At 38.4% G+C, this 20,845-nt stretch overlaps 1 protein-coding gene and 1 pseudogene across 6 annotated transcripts in view; one reads left to right on the top strand and one right to left on the bottom strand.

Moving 5' to 3' along the window:
- The window catches only part of NKAIN2 (sodium/potassium transporting ATPase interacting 2), a 1,172,348-nt gene that overhangs the window by 298,014 nt on the left and 853,489 nt on the right, over window positions 1–20,845 (top strand). The window lies entirely within an intron of this gene.
- Window positions 1,099–20,691, bottom strand: LOC127493139 (histone-lysine N-methyltransferase SUV39H2-like; annotated as a pseudogene).

Below are 20,845 nucleotides of genomic sequence, written 5' to 3'. Positions count from 1 at the left end.
AAGATTCATTTTCGATTATCTTAATATACAGAAGATCAGCTTAGTATACATTAAGTAAGGATTTCAACAGTTTGCTCCCACACAGAAACATAAAGTGAAAAATAAGAGATGATTTTTTTAAATGATGATGAAATCAGATCAGACCTATTGTCATGTTTAATCCCAGTGAGAGTCAAGTTGGGAGTTGATAATTTCTTTTTTTTCTTTTTTTTTTTTTTTTTACAGAAGATCAGTTTAGTATGCATTAAGTAAAGATTTCAACCGTTTGCACCCCCATAGAAACACAAAGTGAAATATATTGTTTGAGTACTCGTTATAGCATTAAATCTCAATGCACAGCACATTAAGGACAGAGATCCTACATGAGGAGTAAGTGCACAGTGACTCTTGTTGTTGACTTTACCAATTGACACTCCTGTCTATGGCATCAGTAATCTCCCTATGCTCCAGTCATGAGTTTCCAAGGCTATGGAAGCCCTCTGAGTTCTCCAACTCTTATCTTGTTTAGACAAGGTCATATTCAAAGTGGAGGTTCTCTCCTTCCTTCAGAGAAAGGTACCTCCTTCTTTGAAGACCTGTTCTTTCCACTGGGATCTCACTCACAGAGATCTTTTTGCCAGAGTGTCTTGGCTTTCCATGCCTGAAATACTCTCATGGGCTTTTCAGCCAGATCCGAATGCCTTTAGGGCTGATTCTGAGGACAGAGTGCTATTTAGGACATCTGCCATTCTATGAGTCTGCTGAGTATCTCGCTTCCCATGTTGGATCACTCTCCCCTTTATTTATTCTATTGGTTAGTGTTAGCAGGTACTAGACTTGTTTATGTGCTCCCTTTGACTCTTAGTCCTTTCATTATGATCAATTGTGAACTGAAATTGATCACTTGGTCTAGTGAGATGGCATTGGTACATGCCACTTTGATGGGATTGAATTGGAGTCCCCTGGTATGTTTCTAACTCTACCATTTGGGGCAAGTCAGCTTGAGCATGTCCCAAATTATACATATCTTCCCTCTCTTATTCCCACTCTTATGTTTAACAGGGATCACATTTCAGTTAATTTTCAACACTTAAGAATAACTGTGTGATAATTACAGAATTAAACCAGACATATTAAGTAGAACAGACAGCGTTTATGATTCTTGTAGAAAATGTGCGTCACAAAATGAGACACATTCCTATATCAAGCTATATCCACTGTGAATTCATCAGATTCATAATATAGTTCAGAGTAAGTTATTTTTTTGGTTGTCATAGAACTTACCTCCCCAACATACACCATGACAAAACTCACTCTTTAAATCTTCACAAGTGTTTTTATACCCCAGCCATAGCCATTGCAAGTTCAAAAGAGACAAAGTGAATATTGTGTGCCTTTTTGTACAATCCTGTTGGGACAAGTAAAGCCACATCAGCACCTCAGGTTACATTCATGAATGGAGGTACCAGTTGGGATTCTAATGTGTTGGTTTTTATTACAAGCCAAAAGAATTCCAGCTTCAGCAGAACATTTCTCAAAGAAGCCTCCTGTGAATGAACAACCAAAGGTAGTTTCACTTAGTAAGCTGGTTCCAGAAGCTGATTATATTCACTGATGAAGTACAAGTTGGAAGGCAGGCCCTCTAAGTCAACAGTATTTTCGGCAAACATCATTCCTTTACGATACTTCTGGAGTTCATCTTGCCATCTTTGCAGAACTATGTTCTGTTTAGCCTTGTTTACAATGGATTTAAAAATAGTAGGTTTCAAAGATTTGTTGTTGCTTCTGGGAATTACTGCTTTGGGTTTCTTTTTTTGAGATTTTATTTACTTGAGAGTTACAGATGGAGAGAGAAGGGGGAGGGGGTGGGGAGAGGTAGAGACAGAGAGATCTTCCATCCGCTGGTTCACTCTCCAATTCCCAATTGGCCACAACAGCCAGAGCTGCGCTGATCCGAATTCAGGAGCCAGGAGCTTTTTCCAGGTCTCCCGTGTGAGTTCAAGGGCCCAAGCATTTTCCACTGCTTTCCCAGGCCATAAAGAGAGCTGGATCAGAGGAGGAGCAGCCAGGACACCAAACAGTGCCCATATAGGATGTTGGCACAGCAGGTAGAGGCTTAGCCTAAGCCACAGTGCTGACCCCTGCTTTGCATTTCTTTACCTGAAATAATTATGCTTTTCATAGGAGAACTTCTGGAGCAGAATTGGCATTTGAGATCCTGCAAAGTTTCATAACTATTTGCAGAATATGGTCATTCTTTACGTTTTACAAGATAATATTCCATATACTCCTTGCCTCTCTGCCAAGGTTTCTACTATCTTGTAGAACTTTCAAACTGGTGAGATCTGAGGTGGATAGCTCAGCTGGCCCTAGGCCCTGCTCTTATCAGGCCCACAGGGAACTGGGGCTGGCACTGGGGTGCTGGAACCTTTTCTTTTCTTAAGGCTACATAAGACTCCAGTTTGTATATACACCACAATTTCTTTATCCATTTGTTCATCAATGAACACTAATACTTTCACATCTTGGCTACTGTGACTGATGCTACAAAGAACATGGAAGTACAGATAAATTACTGAAGGGTGAGTTCATCTCCTTTGTACTTTCAGCAATCTCTCTTCTGTGTATACTGAGTCATGTAATTATATTTTAAATTTCTTAGGATCCACTATATTGTTTTCTCTAATGGCTGCCACAAGGTATGTTCCCACTAATGAGTGCTCAGGTTCCCTTTTCTATATCATTGCCAACATTTGGTTTCTCTTGTCTATTTGACTGCAACTTCACAAATTGGTGCAATGTGCTGTCTCAGAGTGGTTTTCATTTATATTTTACTGATTAGGATTGTTGAGCCCTTGCTCATGTTAGTCATTTTTTAATGTTTTCTTCAGAAATATGTATAGTCATGTCCTTTGCCCATTTTTAAATCAGGTTATTCATTCTTTTATTCTGCTATTAAATTTTTACAGATTTTATAAATTTTATCTGCTAATCTGTTATCAGTTAAGTGTTTTACAGATGTTTTTCTCATTCTGAAGATTGACTTTTCATTTTTGAAGGTTTCTTTTGTTGTGCAGAAGCTTCATAGTTAGTCCTATTTACTCCTTTTTTTCCCTCTTTCATTTCCATAGCCTGACATTTTACTGTACTGTTAAAAAAAAAGTCACTGGTGAGACCAATGGCAAGCAGCTTTCCCCTGATGTTCTCTTCTGGGTTTTATGGCTTGCAGTCTTATACCATGGATAAAAACTTAAATGTAAGATTAGCACATTTTCATTCTTTTGCATGTAGAAATCCAATTTTTCTGTCACAGTTTCTTGAAGATACTGTCCTTTCCCCATTGTTTCCTAGTGTGCTGTTGTTAAAGATAAGTTGATTATATATTTTTGCTCTACTTCTAGGCTTTCTATTCTACTCCACTTATGTGTTTCTGTTTTTAAGCCTGCAGCATCCCACTTTCATTACTATAAGTTTGTAGTGTACGATTAGGAAGTGTGATGCCCCCAACTTTTTTTTTCTTTCTTTATAGGTGCTGGTTATTAGATGTTTGGTGATTCCATACAAATTTTAGGACTGTTTTTCCTATTTCTGTTGAAGATTGTTGTATCAGTTTGGTTTGCCTTACTCTAGTGAAATACCTGAGCTGAGTAAATTTGTAAAGGAAAAGGTTTATTTTACTTCATGGTCCAGGAGTGCAAGGCAAGATACTATATCTGCTGATGTCACTCTTGCTGACAGAGTCACAAGGTGGTACAGGACATCACAGAGGATGAAACTGGGAGTGTGTATGTTTTTTCTGATCTCTCCCCTCCTTCTTATAAATCCATCAAGATTCATTCATGGAGCCCTTACTGTAGTGAGCTTATTTAAATCCTGATCACTTGCTAAAAGCCTAACCTCTAAACATGATACTATGCTTAAGTTTCCAACTTTTTGACACCTCACAATGGACATTAAATTTCAACAAATGAAGCCTTGGGGGACACACTCAAACCTTAAATACTACTTAAATTTCAGGAGGAATTACATTGAATCTACAGCTGTAGGTGATGTGCTGTTTTAATTGTATTAGTTTTTCTAAATCATGAGCATGGGATATCATTCCATTTATTTGTACCTTTTCAATTTCTTTCATCAATGCTTTTTAGTTTGTTGTATACAAATATTTCAGCCCCCTTGGTTACATTTATTCCTAAATATTTGTTATACCTTATATGTGTTGCTTAACTTCTTTCTCACCTAAGTCATTATTTATATATGGAACTAAACCAAGCTCTGTAGGCTGATTTTTCTATTCTGAATTTTATTGAATTTAGTTATTGGTTCTGACAATTCTTTGTGACATCAGGTGAGTGATTTTGAATATTAGAATATGTAGGACATTATTAGGAATGGAATATTCTCCACTTGAAGATGCTGTGCATTTGGGATGTCACACAACTATGACTCGTGTGTATTACTAAGCACTGACTTCTGTGGTAAATGGAAAAGTGTGGCAGCTTAGAATGTACTGCACAGTTAGAATATAGGTAGTAGTTCTCTGTTCATTATCACGTAGACAAATATTCTAGATATTAACATGTATCAAAGTGGTGTGGTAACCAAAGACATGAATTGACAGCCAACGCTCTGCTCTCAGTTCTTTATCAGCTACCTCAAGTTTTTGAAAATGAGTTTTCTCTAAGTAGGTATTTTACATTGTGAAGGAAGAGATTAACTGTCTCTAGGGATCCTTGGGAAATGTTCAGGCTCTATTCTTTGTTCCCCCACCCTGCTGAATTGGAACTCCTCATTATTAGGAGGTTTTCACAAGATTGTCCTGCATATTGGTTTTTTTTTTTTTTTTTTTTTTTTTTTTTTTTTTTTTTTTTAGAGTGACAGAGAAAGAAGGAGAGACAGATAAAGAGATCTTCCATCTTCTGGTTCACTCTCCCCAATCCTTGTTACAGCCATGGCTGAGCCAGATCAAAACCAAGATCTTTTAATTCCATCTGACTTTCCCAAGTGGGTGGAAGGAACCCAAGCACTTGGGAGATTGTCTTCTGCCTCACAAGCGTGTTAGCAGGAAGGTGGATCAGCATCAGAGTAGCTGTGACTTTAACTGACGCTCAGATATGGGAGGCGGGTGACCCAAGAGGCTCCTTAACATGTCCTTCTACATGATGCTCACCTCAGTCCACATATTTTAATAATCACGACTAATGATGAAGTTAGTTTTAACACTAAGGCAAGCCGGCGCCGCGGCTCACTAGGCTAATCCTCGGCCTTGCGGCGCCCGCACACCGGGTTCTAGTCCCGGTTGGGGCGCCGGATTCTGTCCCGCTTGCCCCTCTTCCAGGCCAGCTCTCTGCTGTGGCCAGGGAGTGCAGTAGAGGATGGCCCAGGTCCTTGGGCCCTGCACCCCATAGGAGACCAGGATAAGTACCTGGCTCCTGCCTTTGGATCAGCGTGGTGCGCTGGCCTCAGTGCGCCGGCCGCGGCGACCATTGGAGGGTGAACCAATGGCAAAGGAAGACCTTTCTCTCTCTCTCTCTCTCTCTCTCTCTCACTGTCCACTCTGCCTGTCAAAAATAATAATAATAATAATAAATAAATAAATACTAAGGCAAAAGTAGTAATTTTTCTTAAGTGAAATTCTAAGAGTTCTATAAAAGAAGGGAGTAAACTCCCTCAAATAAAAAAAGCACAGAGATGGCTTCCACAGACATCAGATTGGTATTTTAATGAACTACACTCTCATTACTCTCCCATCTCTGAAAATGGGTCATTTACCTAGACACCAGCAACTGCCCTGAGAGGTAGTTCTACCTGCAGTAACAGCCAATACTTTGAAAATGAACATTTGAGTACAGAACTGAGTCACCAGCACCAGAGATAACACGTTTCTACGGGGACTGTGCCCATTGATCTTGTGATTATGTATGATGGCCAGTCTTGCGATTCAGTATGTGCCAGAATTCCAGGCACTGTAAGGGCTCTGTCAGTGCTCTTTCAACGTAGCCTAGCCATTGAACAAGGCCTTTTACGTGGATGGCATTTAAACATTATTTTTGACCTTTTACTTTGCAGGTCAATTGCTTTGTCAGAATAGCAACCTTTCTTCTGAGTGCTGATCATTGTCTGTAGTTTCTGCACCATCCTCAAAGATATTAAGGGTGAAATTTTCTTACCTGCAGTAGAGAAGTGAAATTGGAGGAAAACTTCCTTATAATCAATAGAACAGAAGTTGAGTACCTGTCAGTATTGGGAAAAGAAGCAACTCTTTCACTTTTCACCATGCCTTGGCATCCAAAAATTAGTTTTCTGATTATTTGAAAGTATAGAAGCTCTGCCTTTTTGCCTGGAATTATCTAGCTGAGATAATGTTGTAAGTACCAGTATTTGGTCCATCCTCTGGTGCTTTTCCCAGACCATTAGAAAGGAGCTGGGACAAAAGTAGAGCTGCTGGGACATGAATAGGCACCCATATGGGGTGCTGGCATCACAGGCAGCGGCTTTACCTGCTACACCACAAAGCCAGTCTCACCGTTCATCTTAACATATAGTTATTTATTTATATATCAGAACCATCATGTGAGAATATATGAAGGTACTTCATAAACATGGAAAATGGAATTAAAGGATGTGTTTATTTTGGTGAACAAATGTTTAAAATCCATACATAGTTTCCTCATTATGCACATTTTCTATGAATTTTTGAAGACCTCTCGTATGTTACATATATTGTAATATGTAATATAATTTATTTTTCTGATTCAGTGTTTGTTCTTTCTGTTATTTATTCAGCTCTAACAATAAGAAATCAATACAAATACTAGTTGAATGGAGGTGAATGAAGAAAATAATATATGTTGCCCTAACATAGGGAAATGACAGGATTTATGGAATTCATTTAGTGCCACAGGACAGATAAGAACTGCTCTGTAGTATGCTTGCCATTAGCACGAAACACAATTATGGTGACAGGAAATCTTGGCAGATGCATTTATACTTATGCAGTTCTTACTCTCCTGTTTAGAAAACAATTCTGTTTGCCCCCTTGTATAAGAGATGGTGAAATCCTCAAAATTAAAACTTAATGCTTATCAAATAGCAAACAAGGTCTTCAGCCTTGGTAACCTTTGTCTACTTTGGAGGACGGCAAATGAGGCTAAGTGATGATTCATGGAGAGGTGATTATGTGTTTCGGCTTATACTAATCTATAAATGACACTTAAACATTCTTCTGTCATTTGAAACTGATACATTATGGTTTTGAAAGGTTACTAACAGTAATACTAATCAATCTCTGACCCCTTCAGTAAGTGTCCAATGTTTAACATAATAGTTTAATAATCTTTTGATATACTGCTAGTGGAACATGTATGAGTTTAAGTTAGAATAATTACAAAATTCACAAATTTGATTTAAGAATTAGGTCTACCTAGAAATTGGAAGTTGTCTTTTGTGAGCCTCTGGCTTAGCCATCAAGTAAAGAATAAATGAACTAATTAGCAGACATTCTAATAATAACTACCAGATTCATAAGAGGGAGATGAACAATCTATTTCACTTTTTTCCTCCAGGTTTTCAGGAGTTTAGATTCAATAATAAGTTTAAGGAATGCATCTTCACTGTCAACTTAATCTACTGGCATGAAATTATTATCTTAAAAGCATACCCATATGTAATCTTTTTACATAAATTCATTTATAATGTATTTATTTTATAGTAATTTGAAAGAAAAACGATCCCAGCTAGTTACAGTCAATCAGTTATCTGAGTCCTCAGGAATATTGCTACTAATTCACATGTTGCATTCCCAGAACATTAGTGTTCCACCAAAAAATGGTTTCCATGATGAAACAAGGTCTGTAAATGCTAAATACTGGTGCTACTTAGAGAGTAGCAATGCATATTAACTCATCTAACACGCTTAACACATTCTTCAGTAAATAAGCTTATTTAACTTTGCTTAACCCAGATTTGCCCAACTCTCCACTCATTGCCCTCCTTGATTCTGTATAAGCCCTTTTCATATTTCTTAATACAATACATTGCAGAGGAGCAGAGTTTGAAATGAATAATAAAGAGTTGATCTTATGCATTTACTTATTATTTTCCCTAAGCATTTAGTAGAGAAAATTAATTTTTTCAGGGGGTAGCATTTGGTGCAATGCCTAAGATGCTAGTGGGAAATACCAGTATCCCACATTCTGGTGTGCTTGGTGAGAGTCCCAGCTCCTTTAGTCCTGATCCAGCCTCCTGCTAATGTGCACCCTGGGAAGCAGCTGATCATGGCTCAAGTGCTCAGTTTCCTGCTGCCCATGCAGCAGAAGATGCTGACGGGACTTCACCCAAGCCCGGCCTTGCTGCTGTGGGCATTTGGGGAGTGAGCTAACAGATGAAAGAATCTCTCTGTCTCTTTTTGCCTTTCATATAAAATGAAATTAGACTTAAAAAGAAGAGTTCATCAAACATAAGAAGTACACTCAGATTCAAAGTCTGAGGTTCTATTTAGTGCCTCCATGGCAACAGCTTCCAAATAGAAAACATTTATGTAAAGAAGAAGAGGGAAAAGGAATGGAGGGAAAGAAGCATGGAAGATATCATAATTTGTGGGTCAGAGTCAGAACATACAGTCCAAGACCCCGCCGCCCTGCTTCACGAGACCTGATATCTGAAACAACAGCATGAGCGCATCTTGTGAAGAATGCAAAAATCTAGAGCTCCTGAGTTAGAAACTCCAGGAGTGCTACACTGCAAACTGAGTTTTTAAGTTGCCTGGGATCTTCCCATGGATGTGGAATGTTGGAAACTACTCGTCGACAAGGATAATGTGAAAGAAGATTCTGTTACTTGAGCTTGGACATCCAAACTTTGGGCTTTCAGCTCTTTTCCATGTGATAAGTAGACTCTGAAACCTGTCTGTGAAGTGCTTGCAGAGAAGCTGCTAAGAAGTAGAGTGGTTCTAGGGTATCTGTCATGATGATGGATGATGTGTCAGATTACTAAAAATGCCATCCTTGCTTCATAGAAATCTCATTCTACAGGTCAGACCACAACTCATGACCAATCGTAGGCTGGTATCTGTCCTTCTGTTACCTCATGGCATGCTTTCTTGTTAACTCTCCTGAAAGATCCTCAGATAAGTCCAATTTATGAGGTGGGATGTCTTTGGATTTGCCAGGGAACATTTTTCTTCTTGCAGATATGGTGGTTTTAATAAATATGCAGATTGAACAATGCTGTTATATCTCAGATCATGGCCTTTTGCTCTGAATGGGCTAAAATGGTATCTATCAATTGAAAATTGGGGAATGAACCAATAAATGGAAGAGTGCTCTCCCTCTTTCGAATGAGTTTTAAAATGGAACAAACTCTTATTTTAATAACATAGACATTTATAATAGACCCCTCAGTATTACCCCAAAGGGGGAAATATGTATAGGAGATAGTCACTGGGCAGAAGGTCTGCTCTATATCTAGGCAATCCATTTCAAAGACTCAATGAGTAATACCAGCTCTGGAGCCCCAGGTGTTTTGGATGGTAAGTGATGCTTTAAGCAGGGAGAAGAAGCTTTCTTGGAGTTTTCTTGGCACTGGATTTCACAGTGACAGACACTGAAGACATTTGATCAGTCTATCTCTTGGCATCAGTGATATTCATCTTGCTGCTCTGTAACCAAAAAAAAAAAAAAAGAAGAAGAAGAAAAAAAAAAGGTTTGCCTAGGAAAATGTGTTATCTCTCACTTGGGCAGAACTCAAAATTTTCCCCAGCTCTAGGGATCTCAAACCTGTGAGTTAAATAGCGATGAAGGTTAAACCGATTTAACTTTGTGCTTCAGATGTATTTGAGCACCTTGGGATGGCCATCAGTGTCAGTTTTCAATTAAATTACTTCAGTCTTAGGCAGTCGTGATATTTCTGCAGCATTGAACATGAGTTGTTCTGACATATGTGCCTCTGCAGTTCGCGGTGGCTCTTTTTGACCTTCCTACACCCAGCAGAGCACATCCAGCCTCTCCTCTGTGGATATTTTGCCCTTCTTGCTCTTGAATAGGAATGCAACTTGGCATACACCAAGAATATTGAGCTTTGAGCTGATTTTAGGAATCAAACTAATTCTATGGTCTATATAGAAAGTTCTTACTTTTGCCTTTTATTTCATAAACTTGATGTTTGAGGTGCTTCTTTTATTGAATTAAGTTGTTTATATATGCTGTACTTCTGTTACCAAGATATTATTACTCTTTTGGCTAGTTTTCTTTTTCCCTATGCATATGATTACATCATTTATGTGCTTGAATGTCATATTTTGACTGGGATGCTACTGTTTTGCAAACTATAATGCATTACGTGCTTTCTCATGTTAAAAAAAAAAAAAAAATCTTAGTTGGGACAGGCGCCCTGGCTCACTTGGTTAATCCTCTGCCTGTGGCGCTGGCATCCCATATGGGCGCTGGGTTCTAGTCCCGGTTGCTCCTCTTCCAGTCCAGCTCTCTGCTGTGGCCCGGGAGGGCAGTGGAGGATGGCCCCAGTGCTTGCGCCCCTGCACCCGCATGGGAGACCAGGAGAAGTACCTGGCTCCTGGCTTTGGATTGGCGTAGCTCTGGCCATAGCGGTCATTTGTAGAGTGAACCAGCAGAAGGAAAATGTTTCTCTCAGTCTCTCTCTCTCACTATCTAACTCTGTCTGTCAAATAAAAAAAAATCTTGGTTGAAAAACATACAATTCCCCCATAATTTCTATTGTAAGGATGCATTTCAGTGTTAACTGATGCTCCTAATGATTGATACTCCCAAAGAACCTTGGTTTGTAATCAAAGACAGACTAGGTTATATCTAGTTATTAATGTTTATGGTTTATTTGTTTTAAGACTATCAGTTTATGGTATTTGTTATGTTAAATATATTAGTATATTTATATAGCATAATTGGTAAGTGTAACTTAAGACCATGTAAATTTTAAACATGGCATAATCATCAATCCTGATCAATTATCCTGTCATTTTGTAGATCTATTCAGGTTTGAGGATTGTTTGGGTTGTAAAAATTTCAAAAGCAAATGTTAATATTTAGATTTTTCATTTACTTGAAATGCAGATAAAGAGACAAAGATCTTTTTCTTCTGTTTCCCTCCTTGAGAGACCATAACAGCCAGACTTTGCCAGTCTGACATCAAAAGTTTAGATCTCAGGGCTGGCACTGAGGGGCAGCGTGTTAATGCCTGGCCTGAAGTGCCGGCATCCCATATGGGTGCTGGTTCTAGTCCCAGCTGCTCCTCTTCCAGTCCAGCTTTCTGCTATGGCCTGGGATAGCAGTAGAAGATGGTCCAAGTCCTTGGGCTCCTGCACCCACATGGAAGACCTGGAAGAAGCTCCTGGCTCCTGGCTTTGGATCTGCACAGCCCCAGCTGTTGCGTCCATCTAGGGGGTGAACCAGCGGATGGAAGACCTCTCTGTCTCTACCTCTCTCTGTAACTCTTTCAAATAAATAAAATAAATCTTTAAAAAAGTTTAGATCTCCATCTGGTTCTTCCACGTGAGTGGCAGGGACCCAACTATGTGAGTCATCACCTGCTTCCTCCCAGGATGTAATTAACAGAAATCTGGAATTGGAGGCAAAGTTGAGATTCAAACCCAGGGACTCCAACAGGGAATGTGGGCATCTTGTGTTGGATCTTAACCACTGTACCAAACATTCTTCCCCAAATAGAAACTAAACAACAATAATCTTTTTCTTACAAAAGGTAAACACATTTTCTAAGTTTTGTAATTCTGGAAATTGAATGATTTTGAGTGAAATCTAAGATATTAAGCAAATATGTAAGATTTGAGAAAATATATAAAATATTTCAAGAAAACTTTAAAGTTTGATACCCATAAGAAAAAAAAGGGGGGGAGCTGGAACTATATAATTAAGGAATTCACTTTTAATTTTCAGAGAAAAACAACTACTTAAGTATGTATATGCCATTAAGCATAGAAGTACAATCTATTAGTCAGTTTCTTGTTACTATAACAGATACCTGCAAGGAGCATTTTAGGAAGGGAAATTTATTTCTGTTTATAGTTTGGTAGTTCTCAGGCCAATATCTGAGGATGTCATTAGTCTAGCGACAGAGACTGGCAATGGCAGAGCATATGCAGGAGAATGATCACAAGGTGACTGAGGAAGAAGAAAGGCGAGGTTGCACATGGCTTAAATAAGTAATCTGCTCAGGTGAACTACCTTTAAGGGAATTCGTCAGTTACTCAATGGCCTAATATTGTGCCCACCTCCTGGATGCTGTAATTTTATCAAGTCTTCACTTTCAATCCATTTACCATTATCATTAATCCAGTAACCATTAACTTTACACTCTGAGGACCAAGCTACAAAAATATGGGCCTTTAGGGGACGCAAAAACTCTTATCCAAACCATAGCAACCACTGCTAACTTAAATCCTTGAAATAATACATCTTCATTAGGTTATGAAGAATAAAAACAAAAATCAATTATGTTTAGGAACACAAAGACTGTTAAGTGTCTATAATGAAGGAACAAAGAGATATGAGAAACATTCAGATTAGTCCTCCATGGACACAAATTAGTCCTGAAGAATACAAATTACAAGGAAGTGTGATTTTTCTAATATTTATGTAAGAAAGATTTCTAATTCCATGAAAATATATAGTTGGTCATCTATAATACTAGGAGAAAATAATCTATAATTTTAAGGCAAGATTTTGGTAAGAACTAGAGTGATCCTGTCATCACTATTTATACATTCTGAATCCTGATGCATTTCATTCCCATCATAATTTTATCTTCAAGATCCTTTCTTCACAGCATTATAAAATTCATCAAAGAGCCGGCGCCGTGGCTCAATAGGCTAATCCTCTGCCTTGCAGTGCCGGCACACCGGGTTCTAGTCCTGTTCGGGGCACCGGATTCTGTCCCGGTTGCCCCTCTTCCAGGCCAGCTCTCTGCTGTGGCCCGGGAGTGTAGTGGAGGATGGCCCGAGTACTTGGGCCCTGCACCCCATGGGAGACCAGGATAAGTACCTGGCTCCTGCCATCGGATCAGTGTGGTGCGCTGGCGCAGCGCGCCAGCCGCATCAGCCATTGGAGGGTGAACCAATGGCAAAAGGAAGACCTTTCTCTCAGTCTCTCTCTCTCTGTCCACTCTTCCTGTCAAAAAAGAAAAAAAACTTCATCAAAGAGTGTAGGGAAGCTGTGAAAATGATACAGGAGGGAAGGGAGAAAACAGTGTTGGGGATGTGTCTTGCCAGAGTCAACTAGTTGAACCTCAGGGTAAATAGAGCCATGAGGAAGGGTAAGTGGTACATGAAAATTATTCAGAGGATTCTTGATAAACAGAAAAAAAAACTGTTTAAGTTACTGACTCTACCTTTCTGAGGATGGAAAGGAGGTACTCCTCCTTAGAATAGGGAGTGACTGTTAAAGATGAATGTGTGGTTAAAAGTTGGATTGGATGAGATGACATTCCTGGCAAGGAAAATGGCCTGTAGGAAGCACAGAGACAAAAGTATTCTATGATTAATATAAATTGAAACATTCAGAATATACTGAGTTGGAAATGTAAATTGACATGGTGGTTACACTGGTTAAAAAAAAGTCTGAGCTTTTAAACTATAAGGCTTTCATGTGATGTAATATTGGATTTGAATTCACATAATCATCAATGGGGAGCCAATGAAAGATTTCAAAAAGGTAAAATTAAACATTTATGTTTAGAAAAATTACTCTGATAGTATTATAAAGGGAAGGGAAAGAGATCCAGGTTACAGTTGCAGCATTGAGAGTAATCATTATCTGGGATGGTGGAAGGATGCATTAAGGAAGCTGAGCTGATACTATGAATGTACCAAATGATTAGAGAGGCAAGACAGAGCTCTGGAGATCGCCTGCTTTGTGCAAAATTACACGAGCTTCTGTGTAACTGATATAAAGAGAATGAGAAATATTTAATCATTTCAGAAATTTTTTTTTGCACTGACTACTGCTAAGACAGTATTGGTAAACATCCCTTTTTAATTGGCCAAACTTTGTTTCTAATAGTGAAGAAAATGCCAGCCTCTACACAAGACACAAGTTATTTTAAAAATGTGTAAGAGCCTGAAATGCATCCTGGGATTTAAGTTCTTGAATCTCTGTGATGCTTATCAATTGACTGAAAGCAATTTTCATTTTGAAATAGTTATTGGAAAGTTCAGCTGACAACAAGCAAGTATATGTGCAAAAGCAATATATTTTAAAGACACACAGCACAACTGCTTAATGCTGCTACAGTAATTTTCTCAAGTGCATGTCTCATTCATATAAAGTCTATATTCTGAAATATCTTGATCATTAATAATGACCTTAACACTTTGAACATTGTCAGGGCTGGTGTTGTGGAGTAGCAGGTAAAGCTGCCATCTGTAATTCCAGAGCCCCATACAGGTGCCAGTTCTTGTCCTGGCTGCTCCATTTCTAATCCAGCCCTCTGCTGGTGACCTAGGAAAAGCAGCAGAAGATGGTCCAAGTGTTTGGGCCCCTGCCATCCATGTGGAAAACCTGGAAAAAGCTCCTGGCTTTGGCCTGGCCATTGTGGCCATCGGGAAATAAACCAGTGGATGAAAGATCCCCCCACTCCCTGACCTGTATATGTATGTGTTTGTGTGTGTGTATTAATTCTTCTCTCTGTTACTCTTAATTATTAAACAAATCTTTAAAAGCTGAACATTACCTTATGGTATACATTTATTAAATGTTCTTAAAGAGGGTATGTAAGATCTGTTTGAAAACATTTTTATTGTGCTTATTGTTTAAACTCTTCTGTTACTTATAGGATACCTACTTTTTAAAGCATGATTGATCTGAGTTAATATTGACTTTTATCTTTGACAATTTTCATTTTCTATGTTTTCATATTTTAGACATCACAAAATTGAAAAATTACAAGGAAGGTCTTCTCTATACAGACTCCTTTGAATTGTATTCTTATTTGCACAAAGCCTAGCATTGTTTCTAGAATGGAGTAAGTGATTAAAAAACAAAGGATACTTATTGTTCATGAAAAGCAGGGTTTTATACATTCTTTTTTAAAAAAAAAAACTTTTATTTAATGAATATAAATTTCCAAAGTACAGCTTATGTATTACAATGGCTTCCCCCTCATAATGTCCCTCCCACCCGCAACCCTCCCCTTTCCCACTCCCTCTCCCCTTCCATTCACATCAAGATTCATTTTCGATTCTCTTTATATACAGAAGATCAGTTTAGCATACATTAAGTAAAGATTTCAACAGTTTGCTCCCACACAGAAACATAAAGTGAAAAATACTGTTTGAGTACTAGTTATAGCATTAAATCTCAATGTACAGCACACTAAGGACAAAGATCCTACATGAGGAGTAAGTGCACAGTGACTCCTGTTGTTGACTTAACAAATTGACACTCTTGTTTATGGCATCAATAATCACCCTAGGCTCTTGTCATGAGTTGCCAAGGCTATGGAAGCCCCCTGAGTTCACCGACTCTGAACATATTTAGACAAGGCCATGGTCAAAGTGGAAGTTCTCTCCTCCCTTCAGAGAAAGGTACCTCCTACTTTGATGACCAGTTCTTTCCACTGGGATCTCACTCACGGAGATCTTTCATTTAGTTAGTTTTTTTTTTTTTTTTTTTTTTTGCCAGAGTGCCTTGGCTTTCCATGCCTGAAATACTCTCATGGGCTTTTCAGCCGGATCCGCATGCCTTAAGGTCTGATTCTGAGGCCAGAGTGCTGTTTAGGACATCTGCCATTCTATGGATCTGCTGTGTATCTCACTTCCCATGTTGGATCATTCTCTCCCTTTTTGATTCTATCAGCTAGTATTTGCAGACACTAGTCTTGTTTATGTGATCCCTTTGGCTCTTAGTACTATCATTATGATCAATTGTGAACAGAAATTGATCACTGGGACTAGTGAGATGGCATTGGTACATGCCACCTTGATGGGATTGAATTAGAATCCCCTGGTATGTTTCTAACTCTACCGTTTGAGGTAAGTCAGCTTGAGCATGTCCCGAATTGCACATCTCTTCCCTCTCTTATTCCCACTCTTATATTTAACAGTGCTCACTTTTCAGTTAAGTTTCAGCACTTAAGAAGAATTGTGTATTGATTACAGTATTCAACCAAAAGTATTAAGTAGAACAAACAAAATAATACTAAGAGGGATAACATATCAAGTTGCTCATCAACAGTCAGGGTGAGGGCTGATCAAGTCTCCGTTTCTCATAGTGTTCATTTCACTTTAACAGGTTTCCTTTTTGGTGCTCAGTTAGTTGTCACCTATCAAGGAGAACAAGTGGTATTTGTCCCTTTGGGATTGGCTTATTTCACTCAGCATAATGTTTTCCAAATTCCTAACAGGGATCACTTTTCAGTTAAAATTTAAACACCTAAGAATAATTGTGTGTTAATTACAGAGTTCAACCAATGGTACTAGAACAAAAAAAAAATACTAAAATGTATAAAGTATTACATTGTACATCAACTGTCAGGACAAGAGCTGATCAAGTCACTGTTTCTCATAGTGTCCATTTCATTTCAACAAGTTTCCCCTTTGGTGCTCAGTTAGAGAAATGTCACCTAAAATAAACTCTTAGATGCAATGGAAGCTCTGAAACTCCTGTAGTCCCTCACTATCTCCACAACCTCCTGTACAATCCAAATCTCTTCCAGTTAAAGATCCATTGACCTTATGAAGAGAACATAAAGGTAAAGTCAATAAATGGAGTTATTTCACCTATCTATCAATTAAAGGCCCCTGTCCATTCCTCAGGCAGAATGAATTAAATACTCGGCCAAACAATATGCCAACTGGGAACTGAATAATGAAATATTGTCTTTGACCTCAGGAAGTTCAAAATTTTATGGGGCATTCATATATTGAAGTAGTATTAGAAGTATTGCAAGGATGCTAGATCTCACCAAAGAAGAAATGAAATGATGGTAGTAATTTAGTAATGGAACATGTAACTAGGGATTTTTGCCAATCTAACTTAACAGGGCACTGGATGAGGTATCTACGGAAGTCAAATGCATAATCCTCCATTTGGTGCAGGTCAAAAGAACCTGGGTTTCACCTTCCTGTTTCAAAATTCATAGGATCATCATCAGCATTATTGTTCCCAAATATTACCATACTCACTAATTACAAGGAAATATGAATAAGTAGGTTCCTTTCATCCTGGTTTGGAAGATAAGTGGGTTTCCTTGGAAAATAATGAAGTACAAAGAAATTCCCAAATGATGTTCATTTGGTTTTCTGTATCCTACTTTCCCTCAGTCTATAGTTAGGTAAGCTAAATATTGTCAGTTTATGCCATTCCTGTTAGTACAAAAAGTCAAGCCAAATTTGTTTTTATAGATATCTTTATTTGCTATTTTACATAGGACCATTGATACACCCATATCCAAAATTCGTAAATATAATTCAAAGATTTGCTAAAATTTTTTTGAAAGCTTGAGTGTTTAAAATGATACAAGCTCTGAAATTTAGAATCAGAGCCTTATAGATGGAAGTGAAATTGTTGAATCAATGAATGATTTTAGGAATATTGCATGTTATTAATATCTATAGATGCTTTAATTATTTTTCTTTGTACAGATAAAGAGAAATGTGAATCAAAATAACAAACTTTCAATAATATTCATTTAGAGTGATCTTTTTTAGCAGATTTACATTGTGTACTATTTTAAGAATAAAAATCCATTTTTAAAAGACAATTTCTGTGGCCAAAGGCTTAGGTTTTGTACATGCATTTAAACAGATCATTTTGATGATAGTTCTGATGAACTTTATAGACGTGTATTGTCTTCCTAAACACCCCCTCAGAGCCACTCTGCATGCATTTTGATTAATTAGATAATGTCTCCCAGGTGCTTAGAGCTTTTGTAGAAAGGGAATGAAGTATTGTGCATTAAAATGATTCTTACTGACTTCAAAGCTGGCAGTATAAGAGCTCAGAAAGAACTTTTTATTAATAGTGACTCATAAATGCCATTGAGAAATATAATTTAATAGTGTTACAAATGGTCACTTATTCTGTTAACAAGCCAATCACTTTTTTTCTCAACAAATATCTTGGGGAAAGAAACTAGGCATTTGTGGCTTTGAGAGATTAAAAGGGATGCAGTGAAGGGGACCAACATTATTTGATTGAATTGGTTAATTTCATTAAAGGGGTATGGATGACTTTAACTGTGGCTTCCCTGGAAATAGAAAGTGGCATTTATAAAAAGTCTGAATAGTTTACAGGTACAGAATTTAGCTCCTCAGAAGCTAGGGAAAAGGGATAGGTGGAAATGATGTCATTCAAGGAGGAAATTAAAAACAATCCAAAATGGCACATGTCAATCATTACCAACCTTTGCTGACTATCTAGAAGGCGTGATTTGGGAAAGGGGAGTGGACCGACTACCAGAGCAACTGGTAGGTTAGAGTACATCTCCCTGTATGGTTCATTGAAAATGTGGTGATAACAATAACTTTATTGTTTTATTTTTTAAAAGGTTTATTTATTTATTTGAAAGGCAGAGTTACAGAGAGGCAGAGGGAAAGAGAAAGAGCAAGCAAGAGAGCGGTCTTCCATCTTCTGGTTCACTCCCCAGATGGCTGCAATGGCTGGAACTGCACTGTTCTGAAGTCAGGAGCCAGGAGATTCTTCCAGGTCTCCCAAGTGGGTGCAGGGGCCCAAGAACTTTGGGGCATCTTCTACTGCTTTCCCAGGCTATAGCAGAGAGCTGGATTGTAAGTGGAGCAGCCGGGATTCTAATCTGCGCCCTTACGGGATGCCGGCACTGCAGGTGACAGCATTGCTTGCTATACCACAGCGCTGGCCCCAATAATTTTAATAACTGTTTTCTCTATGTAGAAATTTAAATTTTGTAAACATTTCACACATATATTATTTGATCCTAAGAAAAGCTTTGTGGAGTAGTCACTACTATGCCTGTTTTGAAGATCAGCAAGCTGAGACACAAATAATGTCCTGACCTTTCTTTCCAGAAATACAGGACTTGTAAGGAACACAGAAGGGATAGGAATCCAACTTTTCTAATCCCAGTTGAGTGCCCTTTCTGGTACCCAACAAATATAGGACACTAGCTTCAACCTGGGTGAGCTAGGCCAAGCAGTAACATGAATCTGTAGAACTGTATTTTTCTCTTGACATGTTTATTTTCACTACATTCTTCCTGATGGTACTACCCAAAATTGGTGTTTACATGAATGTCTTACTTTCTAAGTGCGTTTCTACCTTTGAGATACACACTGACCCAGTAGTACTAGGTTATACTCTGCGACTCAGTCCTGGGGAAAGAATGCACATATGTAGTTATTTATTGTGTTATGTTATCTTTAAACTTTTTTTATTTGAGAAAGAGATGGAAAGCAAGCTCCCATCCACTGGTTTGCTACCAAAATGACTGCAACAGCCAGAAGGCCACACCCAGGAAGCAGGAACTCAAGGCTGATTTCCAAATAAGTGGCAAGAACCCAACTACTTGAGTCATCACTACTGCACCACAGAGATAATAGAAATCTGGAGCCAGGAATTGAATCCAGGTAGTGCAGTGTGGGGCACAGGCATCCTAAATGACATCCTGACCACTAGGCCACATGCCTGTTCCTTATTGTACTATCTAGAGTTTACCATTACAAGAATTATGTAATTATATTTGTTACATGTTCTAGTACACACACACCCCCCTGTGGCTTCAAAAATTAGTGGAAAAATAGACTTAACAGGTAAGAAAAAATTTCTATGAACTTTTTGAAGCCCCTGTAGGGGCTATCTTCGTCGAAAATGCAGTCAGTTTTACATTCAAGTTTACAGTCCTTTATTTTTTAGAGATTTATTCATTTATTTGAAAGGAAAAGTGACTGAGAGAAAGGGAGAGGGGGAGAGTAACTCTCCAAATGGTCACCACAGCCTTATCCAGGCCAGGTTGAAGCCAGGAACCAGGAGCTATATCCAGGCATCCCACATGGGAGGCAGGGGTACTGTTTGGGTGCTTCCCAGGTGTTAGAAGTGGAGTAGCTGGGACTATCCCTAGCATAGGATTATTTTTGTGTGTGTGTGTTTTCTTTATGAAACTTGATTTAATTTTTCCTTTTTGAACATCATTTTGTTCCTATGAATCAACACTTGTTTCTCTGAAGGGCATAATATGAACTGTGACCATGAAGATATATCATTTTTTATCCATTATAAATATACATGTGATATTAAAAGGAATTATCACAAGAAAACACATGAGGAACATAAAAACTGGTCTTTTGATAGCTTTGTTTTTAGATTCACCATGCATTATCTCTTGAGGAAATTGCTTTAAAGAACACACATTGGAGATGAGGGTAGAGGAAGTCAGTGAAGCAAGGGGTGTGACATAACACAGGACAAAGCTAGATTTAAAAAGGGGATTAGAAATGGTGAGATTTGTGATTAAGACAGACGTTGGAATAGAGCTTTGAGAATTAGATGGAGAGGAGATGCCTATTCAGTTATGTAAACTTCATTAGAAAACTAAACTCAGAGTCCCTATTAAAATTGGTCATACATTGTGAGAGAATTCCTAGTATCTTCTAATCATCTTCATAATGTTCCTGGAGGATTTGATAAAGATGGAGAAATAATAACATTTTCATAGTATAGGCCAACTTCTTCCCTTCACCATTACTTTAGCAGCCATAGGCTCAGGATGGGAGGTTTTGTCTCTCAAGTTGGCCCTGATTTCCTGGCCACAAAGATCAGCCAAAGAATATGCTCCTTATTCACAATGGTCAATTACTAGAAGCAAACGTGCACACGTATGTATACGCTCTCTCCTCACCCCTCACTTCTGG

Source organism: Oryctolagus cuniculus, chromosome 5 (assembly GCF_964237555.1).
Source record: "Oryctolagus cuniculus chromosome 5, mOryCun1.1, whole genome shotgun sequence".
Taxonomy (NCBI): Eukaryota; Metazoa; Chordata; class Mammalia; order Lagomorpha; family Leporidae; genus Oryctolagus; species Oryctolagus cuniculus.
Note: the sequence above shows the minus strand (reverse complement) of the source record. Positions and strands in the feature narration are given on the sequence as shown.